This window comes from Macaca nemestrina, chromosome 17 (assembly GCF_043159975.1).
Source record: "Macaca nemestrina isolate mMacNem1 chromosome 17, mMacNem.hap1, whole genome shotgun sequence".
Taxonomy (NCBI): domain Eukaryota; kingdom Metazoa; phylum Chordata; class Mammalia; order Primates; family Cercopithecidae; genus Macaca; species Macaca nemestrina.
The window spans coordinates 86,572,531-86,600,048 of record NC_092141.1 but is presented as its reverse complement, the minus strand read 5'-3'; the positions used below and the strand labels follow the sequence as shown (position 1 = coordinate 86,600,048).

Here is a 27,518-nt window from a genome sequence, read left to right as displayed (position 1 = left end):
AGGGAAGATCCGAGAGCCATCCTGGATGGTGCATCCTACAGAGTAGTGGCACTGCCGCCCAGAGAATCACACTCCGCAGGGAATGAGAGCAACACATTCCTATCTGGGACAGGACTCAGCTGGCCCAGGGCGCAACAAAACAGAGAGCATGGCAGGGCGGAGGGAAAGTGAGAACAGTGAGGAGCGATCATAGCTTGCGACTCTAGGGAAGTTTGCCCCCAGCAGGTACACACCCCACCTCGTCTCCAAAGCAAAAGCTATCCCAGCTCAGGTGACAATCCCTGTCAGGAAGCTTTCAGGGCTCTCTGCAAAGCCCACCATCGCCCCTAATTCTTGCTCAGAGGAGAGCGTGGCCCTGCTCTCCAAGCAGGCAGGAAAAAGTGGAATCGAGGCTAAATTCATAAAAATCATGCAGCGTTTTATTTTGCGGTTCCTACCAACTGCTCACCTGTGCCTTCGTTGCCTGTTGCCCTGAGGCCAGGTCTGACAGCTGATGGCACCTCCCAGCCCAGGGAGGAGCAGTCAGGGCAGCTCGAGATGTCAGTGGGGCAGAGCTCTTTAGAAACCTCACTTCTCCATCAAGCTCAAGCCTCAGCCAGCCACGTGATGAACGCTTTTACTGTTCCCTTTGAGAAAGGAGGACAGAAAATTTTCAAGGCTCATGCCATTTCTGTATTTCAAAAACAAAACAAAATGCACAAATCGAAACACCTGTGCCTCTGGCCTGTCTTGTAGCTGACCCAAATACTGCCGGCTTATGAGATAGCCAGGCTGAGGTCGTGAGGACCACCCCAGAGAGGGCAAGAAGGATAATAGGGCACATCCTCATCTCCACGGAGGTTCAGGCCGGTGGTTACGGCGGTGGGTCTCAGGGTAGCTGTGTCTTGGTAGGACGGCCCCTCCCTTTTCCTCTTCCATCATAGCTGCCTGCCTGCCCCTTGGGAAGCATCTGATTTGCAGGTACCTGAGTTTCCCAGCCCTGCGCTTGCCGGCGGCAGGATGGTGTGATTGTCGCACAGACACTGCACAAGCTGTAAGCTGAGGGGTTGATGTGGTCCAGGAAGGGCAGGCCCTTGTGCAGCTTCCCCAGCTACGGAGGAAGGCGCAGGCTGCGGAAGGCACCACTGTTCCCGCAGGGAATGTGTCTCACTGGAGAAGACGAGGTGGCAGGGGAACAGTCACCACCTTCACACAGACACAGAGCCTTGGCAGGGCCGCCCAGGGGAGCCGCGTTGGAATCAAATGTCCTGACAGCCTAGAGAGCCAGACGTGGTGTGCTGGGCTGTGCATTTCAGGAGAAAGTTAGTACAGCCCAACAGAGAGATGACAGACAGGGGGCTCTGCTGGCAACGCGACCTCCTCTCCCACCAGGGCACCTGGCGAAACCTTGACCCAGTGGGATGAGAGAAGTCGTTTCTGAGTTCGTCCTGGAGCAGCCAGGGTAGCCCTGTTTGCTGGTCCCCTTCTGGGGGCCACACTGCCTGGGTTCGCTTTGGCCTGAAATGAAATGACCAAGTCTTGGTGCACTGGGGCATGGATGGGAAGGACGCTCAATCTTGTCGTCTCGAACTGCTCAAAGTGCAGACTTTTGGTGTCTGTATCAATGATAATTCTGCAACTGGGCTCTCGCTATGCCTAACGGCCCACTGCACAGCCCTGTGCGACGCTAGGAGGTAACAGGCTGGTCCCTCATGGGGCACACCAAGCACAGAACCACCTCCTGCTGCCCAAGAACCCAGCTGCTCTCCTTTTCGTGCACACTCTCCTGGCATCAGCCCTGACCCACAGACAAGCAGTTTCTACAGATGCCCTGGATTTGGGTGGTACAAGAACAATCCCCTTTTGCCTTCCACTAGTGCCTCCCCACCTTGCAAGAGGTGAGTGCTCCACAGGCATCCCTGCGTCTCGCCCTCCAGCTGTTCCCACCCCATCCACCAAGCACAGACTCTGCTTCCTTCCCAGCCTTGAGCCAGGGTTTCATCCCCTCCTTCCCTGCTCAGTCCCTTTGCTGCCCTCTCTCCAGAATAACTGGCTCGCTCAGGAAAGTGTTTCTGGCAGATGAGGGCTACTTAGTTACTGTAGCTGAGGTCGGAGTTCGGCTGCTGTTGCAAAGGGCCTGCAATTTCCTTTCATGCGGGGCAAGAAGGTGGTGCTCTCTGCAAAACTAATTCAAACCAAACACAAGCAAGGCCTGTTTTATTATCTCCCTTAAAAAGTGGAGCGAGCAGGCCAGGCGCAGTGGCTCATGCCTGTAATCCCTGCACCTTGGGAAGCCGAGGCGGGCGGATCACCAGAGATCGGGAGTTCAAGACCAGCCTGGCCAACATGGTGAAGCCCTGTCTTTACTAAAAATACAAAAATTACCCAGACATGGTGGCACATGCCTGTAATCTCAGCTACTTGGAAGGCTGAGGCAGGAGAATCGCTCGAACCCAGGAGGCAGAGGTTGCAGTGAGCCAAGATTACACAACTGCACTCCAACCTGGGCAACAAGAGTGAGGCTCAGTCTCAAAAAAAAAAAAAAAAAAAAAAAAAAAAGTGGAGCCAGCATACCATACAGATGTAAACACCGCATAACCAGGATTGATCTCTTCTCACTTTTGCCACGTGGAACTAGGCAGAAGAGCAAAATGAGAGATATGTGGAGGTAACTGCATTAGCCATGCGCTATAGAAAAAATCACAAGAATATTGCTCTAAGTTTCAGAATAGGCAGTGAGGTAGCCACAGCCAAAAGTGTACGGAGAAAGGAGGGCTCTGGACTCACTGAGTGTGTAGCCCAGGGACCGGCAGAGCCCCAGGGATGTGAGTATGTGTAAGCAGGAGTGGCTGGAAGTGAGGTGTCGTGGTAAGACCACTGAAACAGGATCTGGCCTGCCGCGAACTGGCTGTGTGGCTTGGTTAAACCACTTACCTTCTCTGAGCACCTCATTTCCTCTGTCCAACAAGAGAGCTGGACTCAACCTCCTGTTTCCTTTCCAGCTCTAATGTCTTTGATACTATGACTCGGAATTATGAAAATGAAGATACTGAGAGAGAACACAGTAACCCCCTAGTTAATGCTTTAAATCTTGCTCTGTGTGTGATCTCTTAATTTGAATAATTAGGAATATCTGTGCTTTGCTCAAAGTCTGCACTTTGAACAGTTGGAGCTGAGGAGATTGAGCACCCTGACCGACCGTCCATGCCCCAATGCAAAGAATTGGTCATTTCATTGCAGGCCAAAGTGAACCTAGGCACAGCGTGGACCCCAGGAGGGGATCTGTAAACAGGGCCACCCCAGCTATTCCAGAATGAACCCAGAATCAGCTCTTCTCGCCCCTCTGGGCTGAAGTTTTGTCAGGTGCCTGGTGGGAGCCACCTTGCTTGTTATTAATATTTGTAACTTGGGCTGTATTAATTTTTTCCTGAAATAAACACGCTGGCACTCACATGTGTGGGAGTATATGGTCATAATAAAGAGCTCAACTTTTAAATAACTTGGTCTTTGTTTGCAATCTCTGGTCTAGTACTTCCCTTTCTAGGAGTCTACCTGAACAAAGGGTCAGACATTCAAAGGTTAGTGTACAAAGATGTGTCATTTACCCTTAGTAGTTAAGGGGAAAAAAAAAAAGGCAAAAACAAAAAATGGAATTAAAATGAATTATGGTATAGCCCTGAACATGTTTTCATTTGAAAACATTGGAAAGTATTCATAGTGTGAACATACACACATACACATACACACCCACATACACGACACGTATTGCTAATATCCGCCGTGTTCTTTTCCTCTTGGAGACTGGATTCAGGTTCAGAATCCTTCTTAACACTGTGAGCAACCACTACCAGTCCATTGCAGTTGGCATTCAGATGAAACCTATGAGCCACCTCAGTGTGGGGACCCTTGAGTGACAAGCACAACAGTCACGTTCAGGACAGAAGAGGAAGCCAAGTGGACTCTCAGTAGCCCAGAGGCCCGGCAGAATCAGGTTCCTGAGGCTGTGATCCTTTCTCTCAGACCAAAGACCAGAATGGAGGCGGAGGGCCCAAAGGGGTTTGAGATATTCCAGTTTGGGAGGCTAAGATGGCACCAAGCATCGGGCAGCGGGCTAGGATCACAGAAGGTCAAGTGAAGGTGAGTGCCAGGTCACAACAGAGTCGTTTCCTAGGAGGAGGCTATCAGAAATTCGGTTCCTACTGCTTCACTTGGAATGATCAGAGCAGAAAAATGCTTTTGAGACAAACTCACAAGGTTCTAGGATTGCTTTCTTTCCCCAGATGGCGGGGTGACGGGAATGCAGTGGGAGACGTAACCCCTTGGGAATGCAGGCTCCCAAGACTGAATGGGTAATGTGTAGTTTTTCTTAGTTGTTGGAGAATTGATAGACGTTTGGAGGAAACTCTTTCAAAAGAAATTTGCCTTAGATCTTCAGTCACCACGGGACCACTGAGGTAACCAAGGTGGTACCTGAGGGTTTCTGGGTTGGCAGACAGAGGAGCCAATGGTACGTCTTGACATCCCAAGGGAAAGACCAGGAAGCGTGACTTGTCTCGTCTCTCCTTGTGGAGGGTGGATGCTCTCCGGGCAGGGAGATTAAGAGGCTGAGCCATGGAAATTCCTGGGCCACCCATCGGGCGGACAGAGGTAATCATGCTGCCAGGGGACACTTGGGCCCCTCACCTGCCCCTGACATGAAGGCCTGACTGCTCTCAGAGGCCATCTGTCTCCCCCTCCAACACCCTCCACCACCCTTGGGAGACTGTTTGCTCCACGGACTACATTTCCTAGATTAGGTCCTTTATTAACCCTCGGCTGGCCGGGGGAAAATGGGCAGAGACAAGGGCCTTCTTGGCATCTTCATTTCTTCTCCCCCGCCCAACTCCATAAATCCATTCCAAGTTGATGATATTTGCAGAGTATATTTTCGTGGGTCTCCATAATCCCTTCAGAATATTAAGGCTGCATTACTTTATCTTTGGTTACATTAACTTCAATTTTCCTTATGAGTAAGTATTTGGCTAAAAATTAATATAGTGAAGTTGAAAAGAATCTTATGATAGGAAAAAGACTAATTTCATCTCTGGCTGCTCAGATCCCGGAGTACACTGGGGTTAATGTAATTAACTTACAATTTGAGCCCGGGTTGTGTACATACACTGAATCTCCCCGCTGGAAACGAGATTAGATTTTATTACTCTATATATCCTGGTTATCTTCACCGCGCCTCCAATATTACTTCCCACAATGACTTCAAGGCTCTGTGCTGCAATGAAAATGCAGAACCATCTGGTACTGAGCCCATGCAGTTTATTTAAGGATTTAATTAAATGCTCTAAATGGAGAGCTTCTCTGAATTAACATTTTAAATGTGACTTATTGCAGGTTTAATATTGTCTTAATGCCAACCTGGGAAACTCCATCGCCAAGTTGTTGATGTTCAAATTGAATTGATTTGGGTGGCTCCAGGGGGACCCATTAATTAATCTAAACAACTAATGGGGATTGGTTCTGACTTCTGATGAAGATTATTTACTGAGACAATTTGCAATGAATAAAGAGTCACAGTAGGCAAATGCTTAATTGAATTCAAAAAAGTCTCATTGTGTTTAATATCAGGGATGCATCGTGTGAGTAAGCTTTGAAATACCATGAAAGGGGCGATTGCTTCAATCTTCTTAGCTGTGCACTAATAACAAAGCAAATGGGTAATTACATTTTCCTGGGTAATTTGCTGCTTGCAAAAGGACAACAGGTCTGGCTGGCTAATCGCTTCCTTGGAAAGAAATTTCTAAAAGCACAAACTTTGCCCTTGGATGGCTTGTGGGCCTACTGGCTGCCCAAAGGCAAGAGGGTCACAGGTCCCGGTCACAGGAAACCCCTGCCACCTGCTGCTCCCTACCCACTCCCCACCCATCAAGAACTTGCCCGCCTGAGAAAGCCCTTCTCCCACCCCCACCCCTCTCCCCAGTCCGCACCCCACCTCCACCTCCCTGTTGCTTTGATTCCAGCTGAATGAAGTGAGGAAGAGTGTGCATGTTCGTCCATCCTTTGGTTTTCACCTTCTGGGTCAATGCATGTCAGACCTTCACTTCCAGGAAAATGGAAGGTCTAGAGTAAACACCTCTTTACAGAATGAAAGCAGCCTAGGCAGGGACTGGAGCCCTCCCCCTCTGCCCTTTCCAGCCCCACTCCTGCCCCACATCCTGGCCTCCACAACTGGTACTGCCTCCATCCTGTCCCTCCTTCAAGGTCCAAGACAGCCCCCAGCAGCCTGCAGCAGCCTGCAGCATCCCCAGATCACCACGGCTCCCTGTGCCCCCTCCCCTGATGATCGGGGGCTTTACCTGGCTTCTTAAAGTGTGGCTCAGGATCAGCAGCATGAACATCACCTGGGCAAACTGGACATGCAGGCTCTCGAGCCACACCCCAACCCAGTGAATCAGAATCTGCATTTTGACAAGAATCCCAGGTGACCCGTGTGCATGTCAACTTTAGATGCACCAATCCAGGGCACTTTTTCCACGGCAGTTATCGAAGGAGCTTTCTTTCTCTCCCACTCACTCGCATGCAAACTCCTCCAGAGCAGCACTCAGGGCTTCGCTTCCCTCATACCTACAGCAGCACTTGTGGCTGGAAAAAGCTAATTAAAAGGGCTGAAGTGACTTAATGATTTCTCTCCAATCCTCTCCTCTACCTGCCTTGGTAGGGGTCTTGGGAGTTGACGATATTGCACTGACTGAGTACGACAGAAGCCTAACCTCGACAAGGGCAGGATGCACCTGCTTCCTATGGGGAGCCTCTCAGAGCCCAGGGCCTGGGGAATGCTCAGTAAGTATGTATGGAATTGACTGAGCCAGTCATTACGGTGGGCTGGTCCTTCACATCCACATCTGGATGCGTGAAAACAGTTCCTGTAGACATAGCTCTAAATAGTGACTGTCCTCCCGAGAGAGGACTTAGAGCCTCTGGAAATGTCCCTCAACTTTATGTCCTACCACTCAGAGCTCCCAAATGCAGATTTGTTCATGTTTTCATGGGAAGTACATCTAGGATCTGATTTTGTAAAGCCTAACCTAATGTGATATTTACCAGACAAATTAATGATGAAAAGGCGATCCATGTGGCAGAAGATTTTATATTGGCTTATAAAAAGAAGGTTATAAAATGGCTCGTCCCACAGAGGAAGCTCCCTAGTGCACTTACATTTTGTTTCAGGCCACTAGTGACTTAACTAAGAGTTGAAGAGGTATGGAGTAATAAAAACAAAACTAAATTTTTAAAAAGCCACGCTGGCCATGGCAAAGTAAACAAACAGCAGAGCAGAAAGACCACAGAGGGAGGGAAGGTGGGACCCTGCACTCCAGATGTCTGGCACCTCCTCCCTGAGCAGGCTGGGTCCATCTTCACGTAGCAAGCACAATGGGGCAGCAACTGATACTTGCAAACCCTACATCTGGCAAGAGATTAATACACAAAGTATATAAGGACCTAGACTATTCAATAGTAAGAAAACTTATAACCCAGTTAAAAAATGCGCAAAGCACCTGAGTAGACATTTCTCCAAAGAAGATGTACAAATGGTCAACAGGTATATGAAGAAATGCTCAACATCAGGAATAATCAGGGAAATGCAAATTAAAATTACAATAAGACGTCACCTCACACTTGTTAGAATCACTATTATGAAGAAGACAAAAGATAACAGGAGTTGTTGAGGATGTGGAAGAAGGGAACCCTTGCACACTGTTGATGGGAATGTAAATTAGTATAGCCATTTTGGAAAACAGTAGGAGGTTCCTCAAAAAATTAAAAATAGAACTCCATATGATCCAGCAATCCCACTACTGGGTACATATCCAAAGGAAATAAACTCAGTATGTTGAAGAGATATTTGCACTCCCATGTTTATTATAGCACTATTCACAGTAGCCAAAATATGGAATCAACTTGTGTCCATCAATGGATGAATTTTTTTAAATGTGGTATATATACACAATGGAATATTATTAAGCCTGTTGTATTCTTGAAAATTGCCAAGAGAGTACTTTTTAAGTCTTCTCACCAAAAAAATAAGTATATGAGTAACGCATATGTTAAGTAGCTCAAGTTAGACATTCCTTAATGTATATATACTTAAGAACATGTTGTACAGGATAAATATATATACTTTTCATTGTCAATTGAAAAATAAATTTTAAAAGGCAATCTATGGGGCTGGGAGCAGTGGCTCACATCTATAATCCCAGCACTTTGGGAGGTCAAAGTGGGTGGATCACCTGAAGTCAGGAGTTCGAGACCAGCCTGGCCAGTATGGTGAAACCCTGTCTCTACTAAAAATACAAAAACATTAGCTGGGCGTGGTGGTGTGCACCTGTAATCCCAGCTACTCAGGAGGCTGAGTTAGGAGAATTGCTTGAACCCAGGAGGCGAAAGTTGCAGTGAGCCAAGATCGCACCACTGCACTCCAGCCTGGGTGACAGAGTGAGACTCCATCTCAAAAAACAAATAAATAAAAAATAAAAGGGGTGAGGTGGCAAGCGCCTGTGGTCCCAGCTACTCGGGAGGCTGAGGCAGGAGAATGGCGTAAACCCAGGAGGCGGAGGTTACAGTGAGCTGAGATCCGGCCACTGCACTCCAGCCTGGGCGACAGAGCGAGACTCCATCTCAAAAAAATAAATAAATAAAAGGCAACCTATGGAATGGGAGAAGATCTTATTTTTTGAGGTCAAGAGATTGAGACCATCCTGCCCAACATGGTGAAACCCTGTCTCTACTAAAAATACAAAAATTAGCTGGGCATGGTGGTGTGAACCTATAGTTCCAGCTACTCAGGAGGCTGAAGCAGGAGAATCGTCTGAACCCGGGAGGTGGAGATTGCAGTGAGCCAAGATCACACCTGGCCAACAGAGTGAGACTCCATCTCAAAAAAAAAGAAAAGCATTTTTCACAATAACCAAGATGTAGAAGTAACCTGACTGTCCATTTACTGATGAATGGATAAATAAAATATGGCAAATACAATGGAATACCATTCATCCTTTAAAAAGAAGGAAGTCCTGCCATATGTAACAACATGCATGAATCTGGAGGACATAATGGTAAGTAAAATAAGCCAGACACAGAGGAAAAGCAATGCATGATTCCACTCATATGAGGTATCTAATAGTCAGACTCATATAAGCAGAGAGTAGAATGGTTAGTTGCCCATAACTGGGGAGAGGAAAGGGCGGAACAGCTGTTCATTGTGTATAAAGTTTCAGTTGCACCAGATGAAAAGTTCTAGAGGTCTTCTGTACACCATTGTGCTTATACTTATCAATAATATACTACACACTTAAAAATGTGGTAAGAGGGTGCTATGGTCTGAATGTTTGTGTCTCCCTAAAATTCATATGTTGAAATTTAATCCCCAGGTGATAGTTTTAAGAGGTAGGGCCTTTGGGAGATGATTAGATTGTGAGGGATCTGCCATCATGGATGGGATTAGGGGCTCTTATAAAAGATCCCTGAGGCCAAGATACAACAACAAAGAAATTATGATATCCCCAATGAACATAGACACGAAAATCCTCAACAAAATACCAGCAAACTGGATCCAGCAGCACATCAAAAAGATAATCCACCAAGTTCAAATGGGCTTGATTCCAGGGATGCAAGGATGGTTCAATATATGCAAATCAATAAATGTGATTCACCACATAAACAGAATTTAAAACAAAAACCACATGATCATCTCAATAGATGTAGAAAAAAGCATTCAATAAAATCCAACACCCCTTCATGAAAAAAGCCCTCAAAAAAATTAGGCATCAAAGGTACATACCTCAAAACAATAAGAGTCATTTATGACAAACCCACGGCCAATATCACACTGAATAGGCAAAGGTTGGAAGTATTCCCCCTAAGAACTGAAACATGACAAGGATGTCCACTCTCACCAATACTATTCAACATAGTACTGGAAGTCCTAGCCAGAGCAATCAGGCAAGAGAAAGAAATAAAAGGCATCCAAATTGGAAAAGAGGGTGTCAAATTATCTTTCTTCACTGATGATATAATTCTATAACTAGAAAACATAAAGATTCCACCAAGATACTCCTAAACTTAATAAATGACCAGTAAAGTTTCAGGATACAAAACCAATATACCAAAATCAGTAGCATTTCTATACCCCAATAATGTTCAAATTGAGAAACAAATAAAGAATGTAGTTCCATTTGTAATAGTCACACACACACAAATACCTAGGAATACATCTAATCAAGTAGGTGAAAAATGTCTACAAGGAGGACTACCAAACACTGCTGAAATAAATTATAGATGACACAAAAAAGTGGAAAAACATTCCATGCTCACGGATTGGAAGAACTAATATCATCAAAATATCCATACTGCCCAAAGCAAGCTATAGATTCAATGCAATTCTTATCAAATTACCAATGTCATTCTTCACAGAATTAGAAAAAACTATTCTAAAATTCATACGGAACCAAAAAACAGCCCAAATAGCCAAAGCAATCCTAAGCAAAAGGAACAAAGGAGGAGGCTCACATTACCTGACTTCAAACTACACTACAAGGCTGCAATAACCAAAACAGTATGGTGCTGGTATAAAAATAGACATATAGACTAATGAAACAGAATAGAGAACCAAGAAATAAAGCTGCATAATTACAACCAACTGATCTTTGACAAAGTCAACAAAAATAAATAATGGGGAAAGGACATCCTATTCAATAAACGGTATTGGGAAAACTGGCCAGCCATATGCAGAAGAATGAAACTTGACCCCCACCTCTCACCATATGCAAAAATGAACTCAAGATGGATTAAAGACTTAAACATAAGATCTCGACCTATAAAAATCCTAGAAGAAAACCTAGGAAATACTTTTCTGGACATTGGCCTAGGCAAAGAATTTATGACTAAATCTTTAACAGCAAACACAATAAAACCAAAAATTGACAATTGGGACCTAATTAAACTAAGGAGCTTCTGTACAGCGATATAAATTATCAACAGAATAAACAGACAACTTACAGAATGGGAGAGAAATTTGCAAAATATGCATCTGACAAAGGATTCATGTCCATAATCTATAAGAAGCTTAAGCAAATCAAGAAGAAAAAAAGAAACAACTCCATTAAAAAGTAGGCGAAGGACACACAAAGACACTGCTCAAAAGAAAACATATAAGAGGTCAACAACATATTTTTTTAAATGTTCAACATCACTAATCATCAGAGAAATGCAAACCAAAACCACAATGAGATACCATCTCACACCAGTCAGAATGGGTATCATTAAATGGTCAAAAAATAACAAATGTTGGCAAGGTTGCAGCAAAAAGGAAATGCTTATACACAGTTGATGGGATTGTAAATTAGTTCAGCCCTTGTGGAAAGCAGGTTGGAGAGTTCTCAAAGAACTAAAAGTAGAATTATTATTCAACCCAGCAATCCCATTACTGGGTATATACCCAAAGGAAGATAAATCATTCTACCAAAATGACACCTGCACTGACACATTTTTCCTAGCACTATTCACAATAGCAAAGACATAGAATCAACCAAGGTGCCCATCAATGGGGGATTAGATAAAGAAATGTGGTACATATACACCATGGAATAGTATGCAGCCATGAAAAAGAATGAAATTACGTCCTTTACAGCAACATGGACACAGCTGGAGGTCACTATCCTAAGTGAATTAATGCAGACACAGAAAACCAAATGCCACATGTTCTCACTTATAAACAGGAGTTAAACAATGAGTAAAAGTGGACATAATTATGGAAGTAATAGACACTGGGGATTCTAAAAGGAGGTGGGGTAAGGACTGAAAAACTATCTATTGTGTACAACATTAACTATTTGGGTGACAGTTTCAGCTGAAGCTCAAACCTCAGCATGATGCAATATATCCATGCAACAAACCTGCACATGTACCCCCAAATCTAAAATAAATTTTTAAAAATTTAAAAATAATAAAAGAGGATGGCACAGTGGCTCACACCTGTAATCCCAGCACTTTGGGAGGCCGAGGTGGGTGGATCACCTGAGGTCAGGAGTTTGAGACCAGCCTGACCAATATGGTGAAGCCCCATCTCTATTAAAAATACAAAAATTAGCCAGGCATGGTGGCAAGTGCCTGTAGTCCCAACTACTCCGGAGGCTGAGACAGGAGAATTGCTTGAATCCAGGAGGCAGAGGTTGCAGTGAGCTGAGATTGTGCCACTGCACTCCAGCATGGGCGACAGAGCGAGACTCCATCTCAAATAAATAAATAAATAAATAAATAAATAAATAAATAAATAAATAATAAAAGAGTACCAAGGGTGCTTGTTCACTCCTGTTACATGAATACACAGAAGTTGACATCCATGAGGAGCAAGCCCTCACCAGACACAGAATCTGATGGCAACTTGATCTTGGACTTTCCAGCTTCCAGAGCTGTAAGCAAGAAATTTCTGTTGCTTATAAATTGCCCAGTCTGAGGCATTTTGTTATAGCAGCCTGAGTAGACTAAGACAGAGGTTTAAGACATTGTACAATGTTAATTTCTTAGTTTTAATAAAGGTGCCACGGTTATTGTAAGATGTTGACATTAGGAGAAGCTGGGGGAAGGGTATGGGCCGACTTCTCCGTTCTGGCACTATTGCCATGTTGGGCTAGATTGTTCATTGTTGTGGCGCCATCCTGTGTGTCACAGGATGTTCATCAGCTTCCCTGTCCTCTACCACCCACTAGATACCAGGAAGAACTGCACCCCGTCTCAGGATGGGACAACCAAGAGTGTCTCCTGACATTGCCAAATTGATGTTGCTCCTAGTTGAGAATCAGGAACTCTCTGCATCATCTTTGCATTATAGATAAATCTAAAATTGTTTCAAAATAGAAAGTTTATACCAAAAAAGACCAACTGAAGTTAAAGCATCTCAGAAACAATGATGTCTTACAAGTCGACAGGGGAATCATTCCAATGATCAGCATTTTATTGACACACGAGTTCCAAATATTACCGCTCCTGGACTCCCACTCACCCCGCCCTGCCTGCTGGGGCACTTGCGCTTGTTCGTGTCTGAATACCCCAACCCCCACCAGGCGGAATTGTCCGTCCTCTTCTGCCTGTTCTGCTTCAGTTACCTAAGGTGCGAAACGGATTTCGAAAATGAGGTGCACCTAGATGAATGACGTGGCTGTCCCAGGCACTAATTGCCCATCTAAATTACCTTTTACTTTTTTTTTTTTTTTTTTTGAGACAGAGTCTTGCTCTGTCACCCAGGCTGGAGCACAGTGGCACGATCTTGGCTCACTGCAATCTCCCAGGTTCAAGCGATTCTCCTGCCTCAGTCTCCCAAGTAGCTGGGATTGCAGGTGCACGCCACCACGCCCAGCCAATGTTTGTATTTTTAGTAGAGACAGGGTTTCGCCATGTTGGCCAGGCTGGTCTCAAACTCCTGGCCTCAAGTGATCTGCCCGCCTCGGCCTCCCAAAGTGCTGGGATTATAAGCATGGGCCAGTAATTAAATTAATTAAAATTACCTTTTAATCATGGGTAATATTGTGCATTTGTTGCTCTCATAACTTTGGTGAATGTTGAATCAAAGTTTAATTCTTTAACCCAGTGATTCTATGTCCGAGAGTATTCCCCTGTGATACCCCAGCACAACTGCAGAGAGAGACATGTGCAGACATATGCAGCGCAGCACCATTTCTGATAGTGACTATTTAAAAAACAAAAAAAAAACCTAAATAAATAAATCAGCTCTGACCCATAAACTGGAATGCTGTATCTATTAAAATAAAATTGAAATCAGTCTACATCTAAATGAAATTGTCCGAGATCTATTACAGAGTGAAAAAAAGGATTAAAACTGTAGATGTGGTATGATCCTAATTGTGTAAAAAAAAGAAAGAAAATATAGATATTTGTTATGTATCCATACACAATTTCTGGAAGGATATTCAGGATACTCAGGAACCTGTTACTTACAGTTGTCTGAGGAACAAGACTGAGAAGTTTAGCGGGTTGAAGAAGGTGGGGGCGTCGCTTACTCTTAAGCCAATACCTTTCTGTATCTTTCTACTTCTCAGGACGTAAACTAGCTTCTGCTCGGTACACAGTGATCTCTTCCTGGCCATTAGCCTCTTGAAATCCAGACAGACCAGACTCTAGGAAAAATAAATTCTGAATTAATAATATAAATAAATTGAATTGAAGGTAATAGTTTCACCCACAGGATGAACTACAGTTTCCCTCACTGCACAGAGGGTTCCTCACACATCCTCTTGAAATAATCAGGTTTTCAAACCCTTTAAAAACCAGATCCAAGTTTTTTTGTTGTTGTTTTAGTTTTTGTTTTTTTCAAGATGGAGTCTCGCTCTGTCTTCCAGGCTGGAGTGCAGTGGCTCAATCTCGGCTCACTGCAACCTCCACCTCCCGGGGTTCAAGCAATTCTCCTGCCTTAGCCTCCCGAGTAGCTGAGATTATAGGCACGCGCCACCATATCTGGCTAATTTTTGTATTTTTAGTAGAGATGGGGCTTCACCATATTGGCCAGGCTGGTCTCGAACTCCTGACCTCAGGTGATCCATCCGCCTCAGCCTCCCAAAGTGCTGGGATTACAGGCGTGAGCCACTGTGCCTGGCCTGGATCCAAGTTTTTAAAATGCAATTTATATATACCTTAATTAAATATAGAAATAACAATAACACAAATAGAAGCCTTGTGATTAGAGAATGTCTGAGGTATATCAGAGAGAGTTGGGTCAGCAGACTGCATGGGGATGCTGTTTGGAGAAGCACATGTGTGGGACCTCCCCCAGAAGCCCCCTGTCTTCCCACCCATATGGCACGCCTCTCCTGACAGCCAGCAGGGCGGAGGGTAGCAGCCGGGGGAATGGAATCTGTCTGCTTGAGAGCTATGGGGGACTCAAGGGACATGCCACCCACCAGGGCCTGTCCACCCTCTCCCCAACATGCCTTTCAGTGACATCCCTCTAGTTTAGGAGGGATGAGGCAACTCCTTTTAGTAGGACTTTTGTGTACAAAAATTAAGAAAGTAGAAAATTACTTGCACTGGTTGCATTAGATATATAATCTATAATATATTCATTTAAACCCTGTGAGTAGCCAAGAGGATACAGAGAAGGACACTAGCTAAAAATACTAAGCATAGGCTGGGAGCTGTGACTGTATCAGTGAAAAAAAAAAAAAAAAAAAACTCACATATCCAGGCCAGACACAGTGACTCATGCCTATAACCCCAGTATTTTAAGAGGCTGAGGCAGGAGCATTGCTCGAGACCAGGCATTCACAACCAGCCTGGGCAACATAGTGAAGCTTTGTCTCTCCAAAACATTAGCTGGGCGTGGTGGTGCATGCCTCCAGCCTCTCAGGAGGCTGAGGTGGGCTGATGGCTTGCACCTGGGAGTTTGAGGCTGCATTGAGCCACGATCGTGCCACTGCACTCCAACTTGAGCCTGGGTGACAGAGTGAGACCCTGTCTCAAATAATAATAATAATAATAATAACAACAACAACAATGCTTCCTAACTACCAGGGTCACCAGCTTAGCACTGAAGACCCTGCATCTGGGGGATCCTCAGTCCTGAGCAAACCAAGACTGTTGTTCACCTTACACTATTAAGGAACATGAATGCACCAAAGCACAAGGCCAGGGGGCCAAGAAGACAGCCAGAGAGGACCAGCCTTTAATGAGGGCCTAGAAGCTGACAGGGGTCCAGCCACCACTTCATGTGGGTCTACCCACACCCAACTGGGGCACAAAACCTTTGCATAAACACCCCACGAGGAGGAGCCTCTGCAGCTGCCCCCTCCTTAGAATCCCGTGTGCTCCCATCACCCGCAGCTTCCACAGGGCCTGAGGATGAGCACATTGAAGAGCCGGGATGCGGGCAGCAGTGTGGAGGGGATTTCCCTTTTTGTCTCTGGCTCTTTCTCGAGGGTCTTGGGCAAGCAGGAGGTGGGAAGAGCAAGAATTAACAAACTTTTGCAGAAGCCACCGCCTCAGCCTTGGTCTGTGATTCCTAGCACATCTTGGATAAAATAGTCTATCAAAGAGAAAACCAGCAGAGAACTACGAATAGGCACGTGGACATGGCTCCCATGACCACAGTCGGAGCAGGAACAGCGGCAGGCTGCCTGCACTCCAGAGCAGCCGGAGGCTCGGACAGTTCCGCACACTCCACCTGGTTCTGAGTGTTGTCATCAGGTGGAAAGGAGTGAGAGAAAATCCTACTTGAATATAGCAGAATCACAAGGAAAAACTCAACTAGACCCCAGGACCCTGCCAAGAACTGCTGCCGCGCTGCTGACCCAAGAAAGAGAGGCCAGTAGGGTGTTGCTTTGTTTTGTTTTGTTTTTCCAGCAAATAGACATGATGGCAAGTGTCAGTTGGTTCTGGAAATTCCTTTCCTCCTGAAAGAATGAATAAAAAGACAAGGAAGGCCAGGCGCGGTGGCTCATGCCTGTAATCCCAGCACTTTGGGAGGCCGAGGTGGGTGGATCATGAGGTCAGGAGTTCGAGACCAGCCTGACCAACATGTCAAAACCCCGTCTCTACTAAAAATACAAAAATTAGCTGGGCGTGGTGGTGCATGCCTGTAATCCCAGCTACTCGGGAGGCTGAGGCAGGAGAATCGCTTGAACCTGGGAGACAAAGGTTGCAGCGAGCCAAGATTGTACCATTGCACTCCAGCCTGGGTAAAAGAGCGAAACTCCGTCTCAAAAAAAGAAAAAAAAAAAAAAAGAAGACAAGACAAGAAAAACAATAAGCCCATGGAAAAAAGGTGACACAGGACAAGGAAAAAGGAACAGAACTTTGCAGACTTGGAGGAAGCACAGATTCTACACGAGGTCTGGGGAAATTTTAGGAAGTTGTTTGACATGAGATGCAAGAAACATGGTCTCGGTGAAAGAGAAATCAAACACTCAAAGCCAGAAAGCAGCAGAACGGCCAAAGGAGTCCCGACTCTTGTGACACTCATGGTTCTGAGAAAAGAGAAATGGTGCAGGTTGACGTCATCCTAGAAAGCAGAGAAGGGAGTGGAGCTGGTTTGGAGCGTACATTTGATATCAGCCGTGAGTAGGCATTTTAAGTGCGGCAAGCAGTATGAGAGGCTGGGCTCCTCACTGAAGGGGTGCCTGTTGCAGGGTTTCTGGGGGTGGATGTGGCAGGTGGTCATGGGAAGCACCTGCAGGGGAGGGGGGAAGTGGGACACAGAAGGTGAAGCAGCCTCAAAAGGGTGAGATAGCAACATGTCGCCTTCGAGAGAGGACGGAGCTTAATCCCCCTGCGGAACTCTGAAAAATGGCGTCCTTGTGATATGCCTCAGAGTTATCTCACCAAAACAGCAAGAAAGATGAGGTCTTTATTCACTTACTCCCACCCACCAGTCACTGGATCAGAGCTGCTCCCTGGAGGTGCTAATTCCTTGGGGCTTCCTAATTCCTGCTGTCCACAGGCCGAGAGAACTCCTGGGAACAGAGGGCCTCAGGCAAGGAGCCTCGATGCAGCCATAGCTGGGGACCACAGCAGTACGTCAGAGCAGGGGCCATGTCTCTTTCCACAAGGGTAGGAGGAGTGGCCAGAAGACGCATGGGCAGGGCCAGGAACATGAGCTCGACTGAGAAGATGGTGCTGCGGGTGGTGGGATATAAGGGTGAGTCCATAGATCGGAATGGTGTTTGTAAAAACTTGACCTCAGCCGGGCATGGCGGCTCACGCCTGTAATCCCAACACTTTGGGAGGCCAAGGTGGGTAGATCACCTGAGGTCAGGAGTTCGAGACCACCCTGGGCCACATGGTGAAACCCCATCTCTACTAAAATACAAAATTAGCCGGGTGTGGTGGCGCATACCTGTAGTCCCAGCAACTCAGGAGGCATGAGAATCACTTGAGCCGGGGAGGTGGAGGTTGTAGAGAGCCAAGATCATGCCACTGCACTGCAGCCTGGGTGACAGAGTGAGACTCCGTCTCAAAACAAAACAAAACAAAAAACTCGGCCTGGGCCAGGCACAGTGACTCACACCTGTAATCCCAGCACTTTGGGAGGCCAAGGCAGGAAGATCCACTGAGCCCAGGAGTTTGAGACCAGCCTGGGCAATGTAGGGAGACCCTTTCTCTACAAAAACATTTAAAAAATTAGCCAGGCTTGGTGGGTCACACCTGTAGTCCCAGCTACTCAGGAGGCTGAGCAGGGAGGATACCTTGAGCCTGGGAAGTGGAGGCTACAGTGAGCCATAATTGCCCCACTGTACTCCAGCCCGGGGACAAAGTGAGATGCTGCCTCAAAAAATAAACAGACAGATAAGTAAATAAACAAATAAATAGCTGCCTAGGCAGTTCGGACTTGATATGCAGGAGTTGGGACTCATAGCACTGCTTCAGTCTCTTGGGTTGGGTCTTAAACAAGGGTGTACTGGCTTGAATTGTGTCCCCCCAGAATTCACGGTTCAAGGTTCAGAATCTGTGAATGTGGTCTACTGTGTAAATAGGGCCTCTGCAGGTGTAATGAAAGTTAAGATGAGGTTCTACTGGATTACAGGAGGCCCTAAATTGGATATGACTGGTGTCCTTTGAAAACAAAAAGAAGAGAAGACACACACGCGCACACACACACACACACACAGAGGCCATGTGAAGATGGAGCAGATATCAAAGGGAGGCAGCTGCAGGCCAAAGGACACAACGTTGCCAGGAGCCCCCAGAAACTAGGAAGAGGCACGGGTTAGATCCTCCCCTGCAGCCTCCAGAAGGAACTGATCCTGCCGACCCCTCGATACAGGACGTCTGGCCTTCTGAACTGTGAGAGGACACGCTTCTGTGGGTTCAAGTCCCACAGTGTGTGGTACTTGGCTACAGTAGCCCCAGAAAACTGCCACTAAGGGTTAGGCGAGGAAGACCAGGCTGAAGGCCCGTGGGAACGGGCTGGAGGGAGGAAACCCAAGTCGCGGAACTCCTACGATGCTGGTCCTTCGAGTCTCAGGCAGAAAGCTGTTTCCCCATCAACGCCAACCAACTCTTCCTGGCTAAGTCATATAACCCTGCCATACGATCTCACACCTATCCTTTGCCTGCAGCATTTCTGTGGTTTATCTGGGCAGGGGCTTTGGGGATGATGCTGAAAACCACTTTGGAAGGAAAAAGACAACAAACATGATGACAGATAATGTCTAGAGTTTGAAGGAGTGGGGACAAGTCTCATGACCTAAGAGTTGAGCTGCTACTCTTTTTTCCTTTTCTTTTCTTTTTTCTTTTCTTTTCTTTCTTTCTTTTTTTTTTTTTTTTTTTGAGATGCAGTCTCCCTCTCTTGACTAGGCTAAAGTGCAATGGCACGATCTCGGCTCACTGCAACCACCACCTCCCAGGTTCAAGCAATTCTCCTGCCTCAGTCCTCGAGTAGCTGGGATTACAGGGGTGCACCACCACGCCCAGCTAATTTTTGTACTTTTAGTAGAGATAAGGTTTCACTATGTTGGTCAGGCTGGTCTTGAACTCCTGACCTCAGGTGATCCACCTGCCTCAGCCTCCCTAAGTGCTGGGATTACAGGCAAAAGCCACATCTCCCAGCCTGAGCTGCTACTCTTAACAATGTGGTCCATGTCAAGGAAACTGTGGGGAGAAGTGGAGGGAAGGAGAAGAAAGGTGATGAATTTAGTGTCCATCCTGTAAGATTTAAGACCAGAGCCCACAAGGAGGGAGAGAGTTAAAATCACCAATGGCTTTTGAAACAAAATTAAATACCATAACAGAGCAAATCACTGCTGATAGGTAATCCAACTTAGAGACTCTGAGTGGTGAATTTATAACCTAAACAAGCATCTCCATACATGCAGCATGCTTCCTCTCCCCTTGTCTAGCAAAAGACGCAGTAGGTGCTATCGCTTCTCTCCTACGCCTCCTGGAAAGCATGTGTGATAAGAACTAAAGAGATAAATACCTGAACTGTCTACTCGGGCGCCCTTCATAAACACAGACAAACAAGCTGTGCCCCTTCACTCTTGAAAAGTCACTAATCTGGGCAGATCTGCCCAACTTCCGCATCGAGAATGTTCCTCTTTGGGCATGATCCTCTCTGACAGCCACACCTGTTGTTCTCAAGCCACACCATCATTAAACACTGCAGGTATTGGTCTCTGAGACTCAGCAATGGGACAGACAGGCTTAAACAATTCCCCACCGATGCCAAACACTCGTTTCCTTCTCCAGTGATGTTGGGTCATCTGTGGGACAAACATGGCTTGTTATCCTTAGAATGACATGACTTCAGAACTGGAAAGTGCAGGCCAGGCACGGTGGCTCACATCTGTAATCCCAGCACTTTGGGAGGCCGAGGCAGGTGGGTCACCTGAGGCCAGGAGTTTGAGACCAGCCTGGGCAACATGGTGAAACCCCGTCTCTACTAAAGATACAAAAAATTAGCTGGGCGTGGCAGCGCACTCCTGTAATCCCAGCTACTGAGGAGGCTGAGGCAGGAGAATTGCTTGAACCCGGGAGGCAGAGGTGGCTGTGAGCTGAGTTCTCACCATTGCACTCCAGCCTGGGCGACAGAGTGAGACTCCATCTCGAAAAAAAGAAAAGAAAAGAAACACATATGTGGTTGTCGTGACTGAGTGGGTCTAGTGTGTAGGGATCAGGGCACCCTACTACTGGCTTCTAGTGGGCAGGGATCAGGGACACTGCTAACATCCTACAATGTTCAGGACAGGCCCTCACAATGCAGAATTATCTGGTCCCGTATGTCAACAATGCCACTGCAGAGACCCCTGCCCCAGAGGATCACGGGGTATTTACACTTATGCTGCAATAAAATCTGCTGAAATAACTGTTTGTACAAAAGAGGCCCCACGGTTCGAATATCGCTTAACCACATCTATGGCCTTTGGGGTTCCCTGTTGGTAGAGCTGGCTGTGATGGGAATGATGGGAAGAAGGGAGTGGACTTGGAAGAGCTTTGGAAACAAGTGGCAAGTTCCAATTCCTGCAAAAGAGCTGCAAAGAGACATGGAAAGTTTGAGGTGTCATTGGAGAGAGGATGGAGTGGGGCAGGTGGGAAACCTCGCTGTGTGGGCTGACCTTTATCATTCTGTTCATTCGAGATTTTCATTTCAGCCACTCTCGTTCATGGTGTGTGGACCCCAAAACAGAGGGGGAAAATGGAGCAGAAATATTACACCAGACTCCAGGCTGATCTCTGCTTCTCCCCACGGGAGTGGGGAGGGCCCTGCCAGCAGGTCCATCTACCCAAAGAGCACAAGGGCCCCAGCCTGCCGGTCTCCCTGTACCTGAGGGGCAGTCGGTACGAATCCAGGGCCCTGCAGACGCCGGGTCTTGGCAGAGTGGCAGCTCTTCCTCTTCCTCCTTTGACAGCCCCATTCAAGGGCATTAAAAAGAAGCTACCGGTGAACTTCTATTTGACTCCATTACCTCACTGGCGACCTGCAAAATGCCAAATGCTGCCTCTTGCCCTGGGGGAAGTGATTTTGTCTCTTACCCATGAATGTCACCACAGAAGCTAACTTCAATCCCCAGTGATGGATTGGCTTCTCCTCCTTCAGCACAACTCAAATGCCAGGCGTGAAACACAAAGGGACTCACCTCTGCCTCTCTCTGAGCTCTGGGATTTCTTTGGTATTAAAATCACAAGCTGCCACTTCCACGGCCTGAAAGAGACATGGAAAATCATTTATTTGCGGGCGGGGGGGGAACCTTCACTATGATACATCCACACTATAAAATATTATGCAGCCACTAAAAAAAGGATGTATTGGAGACTATTTAAGGAAATGGAAAAATGCTCACATTATGATGATAGCTAAAAAAAAAAAAAAGCAGAATACAATATGATCTCAAGTCTGTAAAGATAAAATAAACAGAGAAAAAAACAAAACAAAACAAAAAACAGAAAAAGATTATCTCGTATCTCCAGACAGGAAAACTGTAGATACTTTGTTTCTTTCTTTATTCCTTTCTATATTTTTCAATTTTTCCACATGAGAATGTATTACTTGGCTGATAGGCAATTAAAAGTTTGTTTTCAAACGAAAGCATAAATCATTTTACTCTCTTCAGAGTCGGAGTAATAAGTAACATCCCCACAAGAAGAGCCCACAGCTGAAGAAACCAGCCACCTTCTCCCCTAATTTATCCCAAAGAACCTCCCAAAACTGGCCCACAGACATCTTCAGGGGTCCTCCTTCTGGTGGAGGGAGTGGGTAGGAAGGGGTACGAATCACAGCATGACTCAGTGTCACAAAACCAGAGATACAGAAACAGCACTTAACTGCAAGAACCCATTCCAACCACAAAGCAAGAGCCACCCACCCTCCAGTGAGATGCATTCCGTTCCACCAACTTTGACACCTATGGAACTTTCCAGAACCCAGCTGTCCCTGCAAGATGGTTCCAGACCCAGGAGCATGTCTTAGACCTGATACCAGAACTCAGTGACACATCTGGGTATCCTGTTTCTAGGGGCACTTGACTGAGGGGTGCCAGCCGGTCAAAGTGGCCCAGACAGGAAGGAAAAAAGGCTGCCAGGAGTCATCCCTCTCCAACCCCAGACCTTGGGCTGTGAGCATGGGAAATCGTCCGCTGTGTCCTCACCACCCTCGGCTCTCCCATCACGCACTAGAGCATGCTGCGGAGGCTGGCAGGTGGGCCGTGGCCACGGACGCTGGCCAGAGGGTGGGGGATTATACTGCAGGATTATTCCCCAGATCCATTCATTCCACACCCACTTATTGGGCACCTGCAGGCTATGAGGCACGGTGTGTGGCAGGCAAGGGGGCAGGATAATGCATACCTGGGCACCATCTGTCTTTAACACAGCAGTTCTCACCCTGCAGCTGCATCAGCCTTACCTGCGGGGATTCCTTAGAACCTGCCTCTAGCTCCGATTCAGTAAGTCTGGAGTAGGACCCCTAAATTTTGCATTTTCCACAAATCCCCAGGTGAGGCTGCGGTTGTGGCTCCTGTCAGGGAACCCTACTTGGACAGCCACTGAGGAAACAGCAGGGAGGAGGCAAGGTTGAAATCCATCAGCTCCTCCTCCCTATGGAAACAGACACAGCACGCGGGATGGCAGGACATGGGCACAAATGCAGACGGGCACCAGCCTCGCCGCCTTTTGGGTGCGAAGCTGACCCGGCTTACGTAAGCAGCCCAGTGCCTGCAGAGGGCGAATCCCTCCTCTCGGAAGCCTGTCTTAGACGGAGGGGCAGGAGGAGGGCATCGCTCCAGCACCGGTCCTGAGCTTTGGTTTCTCAGGGACATCTGTGCCCAGAGACGGAGCCATCTTCCAGCCATCTCGTTGGAAGCCAAGTTGCCCCGAGACTCATTGGAATTCAGCTTGCTTATAAACACCTGGAGGTTTTGAGATTATGCTGAGGTCTGGGGCTCGGGGATTTTGCTTGGGGAGTTTATTGGAGTTAAGTCGGTGTAGGTGAAAGGCGGTGGATGAGCCTGGTGGGGGAGGTGGCAGGCATCAGTAAGTGAGCGCATTATTCACACATCTCCTTCCACCAGAACGAAAGCTCCCCTTCCACTCACGAATGCTTATCAACACCCTTCGATTTTTTTCATCCATTTTTAAAGGAGGCAGAAGGGAAAAGATCATAATTTTTAATTAAGAAATTAAGCCATCCCCTTCCTAAACATTCAGTGCTGCATTTATCGCCTCCAGGAAGGGGGAGGGGAGAGTCCGACCGTTGCAGGGAAATGGTTTTCATCATCCGCAAAATCCGATGCCCAAAATAGCCCCATCGTTGCCCTGGCAACTAACATTTGCTCCCCCTTCCCCCTCCTCCCCGATGCCTTTGCATATTGCTGCATATTTCTATCATCTCTTTCCAGGCACAGTTCATAAACACGACGGCATAATAAAGAATGTTATCACCAATGACTTACAGCCCAGCTGCGCCCGGAGAGATAGGAAGTGGCAAGCAGATACAATTTCATGCAGCGAGGGCAACAGAGTGATTGGGTGCCCTTCAAATGTGATGCCACTTCTTTAAGTCAGTCCAAATTCAGAAATAAAGTTGGTCTCGCCCTTTTCCTGGCCGCCATCGGCAATTGCATGCAGGGATAATGCCCCGGAGTCTCATTAGGGCTGGAACGATCTTGCCCTGAGATGGGGATTATTCCAACAGCCTCCTTCGCGGCCCCGATCGGCCCTCGCCTCCCCTCCTCTCCCTTGTCAAAGGGCCGAGGCCCCGGGATGTGGCCTTTTTGAATTAATTATCCTCTCTTCCCAAGGATTACTCGGGCTCCCAGGGCTAGGGGCAGTGGGGGTGGGGCAGGGGCTGCCGCAGATGAAGATCCGGGAAGATTTTCCGCCTCCGAACCCCGCTCCTTTAGTTTCAGGGGGCGGCAGCGCTAACTGCGGGGTCTCACTCTGCACGGGGTTAATGCAAGGAGACAGGGCACTCTCTAGACCCTCAGCAGCCACTTCTGTCCAGAGAGGGCTGGAAGGTCGGGGACCTTTCTCTCCCTGCCCCCCAGGCTTACACAGCTCTGTAAACCTCTCCTCTGGTTCTTGTTCCAGATGGGGCCAGAACTTTGGTTTTTGTTTTTTTTTTTTTTGCTTAAAATAATAAAGATGTGGCTGGCCTCGGTGGAGGATGGGCCCATCCAGAAGAAGAGAGAGAAGTTTCTGGTTTTGGGGTGTCCTGCAAGTTCCTTGGGCAAGGATCAGGAAGTCAAAGATCAAGGCCAAACTTATCTGCCCCCTCCAGGGCCTGTGGAACCAGCCAGGCCTCCCCTGGGCGGTGCCGCCACCACAGGCAGGGCCCTCTAGCCCACCGGGTCTGGTGGAATGCCAGAGCCAGGGGTCCCTGTGCTGCCCCCCGCCCACTCTTCCATGTGGGTCCTTCCAGGCCGCCCCCAAGCTTAGCTAGACAGTGTCCAGGCTGAGCTCAGGCTGGCCAGTAGCAGCCTCCCACTCCTCCTAGGGGCTTCCAGCCAGGGGGACAGGGAGCCAGGTGGGGACATAGGGAGGAAGGGAAGGTGTCCCAAGGGCACCACTAGGCCCTCGAGAAGACAGTAATCGGGGTGGGGTGAACATGGGGGCTGCTGGGAAGGGCAGCAGAAGCTGCAGGTCCCGCCGATCTCTGCCTCGTGGACACATGGGCCATGCACAGAAGGCTGCCACACAGCCTTTGCAGGGCAAGAGAGGCCCAGCGAGAACATGACAGCCCTCCAGGAGGAGGATTCTCAAAATCCAGTCCGCAGTGGAGTCGGCAAGGAGAGCTCTGAGGTGTGATCCCGGGGAACAGAGCAGGTGGCAGAATGACCGCCATCCCATCCAGGAAGACCCTGCGCTGCCTGGGACCCCAGCACCACCAAGAGCTTCACCCTTTCCTCTACCGACGCTACTCTGGAGCCAGCCTGAGGGGCTGTCCCTGGCTACCTCCATAGCAGGAACCAGATATCCCCAGCAAGGCCCTCATGGAGCCCACAGGTGGGTGGAAACAGAAGGACCACAGCCTCCTCGGGGGCCAGGCTCACCTTCCACGTGCTTGGCTGCCTGGAGCCACCCCCTCGCCTGTGCTGGTCCCACCGGCCGGCTTATTCCCTAGGTGGAGGGCTGGACATTTGGACACGTGGTCATACGGGGGGCAGGGTGATTTTGCAGCAGAGGAGAAGATGAGCAAGTTTGGTAAGATGCCATTTTGTGTCCCCTGCACTCTTAGCTCTGTCCGAGGTGACTCCCAAGGAGGGTTTATCTGATGCTCTTCCCACACCTGTATTACTAAGATGGGGGAAGCAAGAAATTCTGAAGAAAAACCAACCTCCCCTTCACCCATTCACAACAATTTCCCTGGAGTCAGCACGGCTCTCCCAGCCTGCTTCCCAGTGCCCTGCTTGAATTTTGTGTAGACATAAACACATATATCTACTCACTGATGTAAAATTCATATAACATAAAACGAATGATTTTGAAGTGAACAGTTCTGGCCAGGAGCAGTGGCTTACTCCTGTAATCCCAGCGTTTTGGAAGGCCAAGCAAGGTGGGAGGATCACTTGAGGTCAGGAGTTTGAGATCCACCTTGGCCACATAGTGAGACCTCATCTCTAAGAAAAGTAAACAAAATTGGCCGGTTGCAGGTGGTGCACATCTGTAATCCCAGCACTTGGGGAGGCTAAGGCAGGTGGATCACCTGAGGTCAGGAGTTCAAGACCAGCCTGACCACTATAATGAAACCCCGTCTCTACTAAAAATACAAAAATTAGCTGGGCGTGGTGGTACACACCTGTAATCCCAGCTACTCAGGAGACTGAGGCAGGAGAATTGCTTGAACCAAGGAGGCAGAGGTTGCAATGAGCCAAGATGGAGCCACTGCACTCCAGCCTGGGTAACAGAGCAAGACTCCATCTCAAAAATAAAATAAACAAAATGAGCTGTGTGTGGTGGCTCACGCCTATAGTCCCAGCTACTCAGAAGGCTGAGGTGGGAGGATCGCTTGAGCCTGGGAGATCAAGGCTACAGTAAGCCATGATCGAACCACTGTACTCCAGCCTGGGCGATAGAGCAAGACCCTGTCTCAAAAAGAAAACAAACAGTGAATAATTCAGCAGCATTTTATATGTTCACAATGCTGTATCAATCTCGTTCCAAAACATTTTCCTCACCCCAACAGAAAACTCTGTACTTGTCAGCAGTCACTCCCCATTTCCCCTATCCACAACCTTGGCAACCCCTAGTCTGCCTTTTGTCTCTGCGTGTTTCCCTGTCCTGGATATTTCCTATAAAGAGGATATACAACACGTGACTGGTTGCTTTCACTTAGCTTGATGTTTTTGAGGTTCATCCACTTTGTATCATGTGTCAGTGCTAGGTTCCTTTTCATGGCTGAATAATATTCCATTGTATTTATAGACCATGGTTTATTCATTTATCCATTGACAGACATTTGGGTTGTTGTCAGTTTTGGGCTATTGTCAGTAGTCCTGCTGTGGGCATTCATGTATAATATTTGCTTAAATACCTGTTCCCAGCTGGGTGCAGTGGTTTATGCCTATAATCCCAGCACTTTGGAAGGCCAAGGCAGGCAGACCTGAGGCCAGGAGTTCAAGACCAGCCTGACCAACAGGGAGAAACCCCATCTGTACTAAAAATACAAAATTAGCTGGACGTGGTGGCGGGTGCCTGTAATCCCAGCTACTCAGGAGGCTGAGGCAGGAGAATCGCTTGAACCTGGGAGGCAGAGGTTGAGGTGAGCCAAGATCGTGCCATTGTACTCCAGCCTGGGCAACAAGAAGGAAACTCCATCTCAAAAAAAAACCAAAAACAAAAAACAAAACCTGTTGCCAATTTTTTGGGGCATATACCTAAGGACAGAATTCCTGGGTTATACGATAATTTAATGTTTAACTTTTTTTTTTTTTCTTTTTTTTGAGACAGGGTCTTACTCTGTCTCTCAGGCTGGAGTGCAGTGGCATGATCACGGCTCACTGCAGCCTCAAATTCTGGGCTCAGGTGATCCTCCCACCTCCACCTGCCGAGTAGCT

The 27,518-nt window shown here is 47.4% G+C and overlaps 1 long non-coding RNA gene across 1 annotated transcript; it reads right to left on the bottom strand.

The window, feature by feature from the left end:
- Positions 1-418: 418 nt before the first annotated feature.
- Positions 419-24,075, bottom strand: LOC105469225 (uncharacterized). The gene is made up of 4 exons (XR_011615190.1): positions 23,916-24,075; positions 21,606-21,670; positions 13,978-14,156; positions 419-626 (listed from the first exon to the last, which is right to left on the bottom strand). It is a non-coding gene; the product is annotated as an uncharacterized lncRNA (long non-coding RNA).
- Between the last annotated feature and the right edge of the window lie 3,443 nt (positions 24,076-27,518).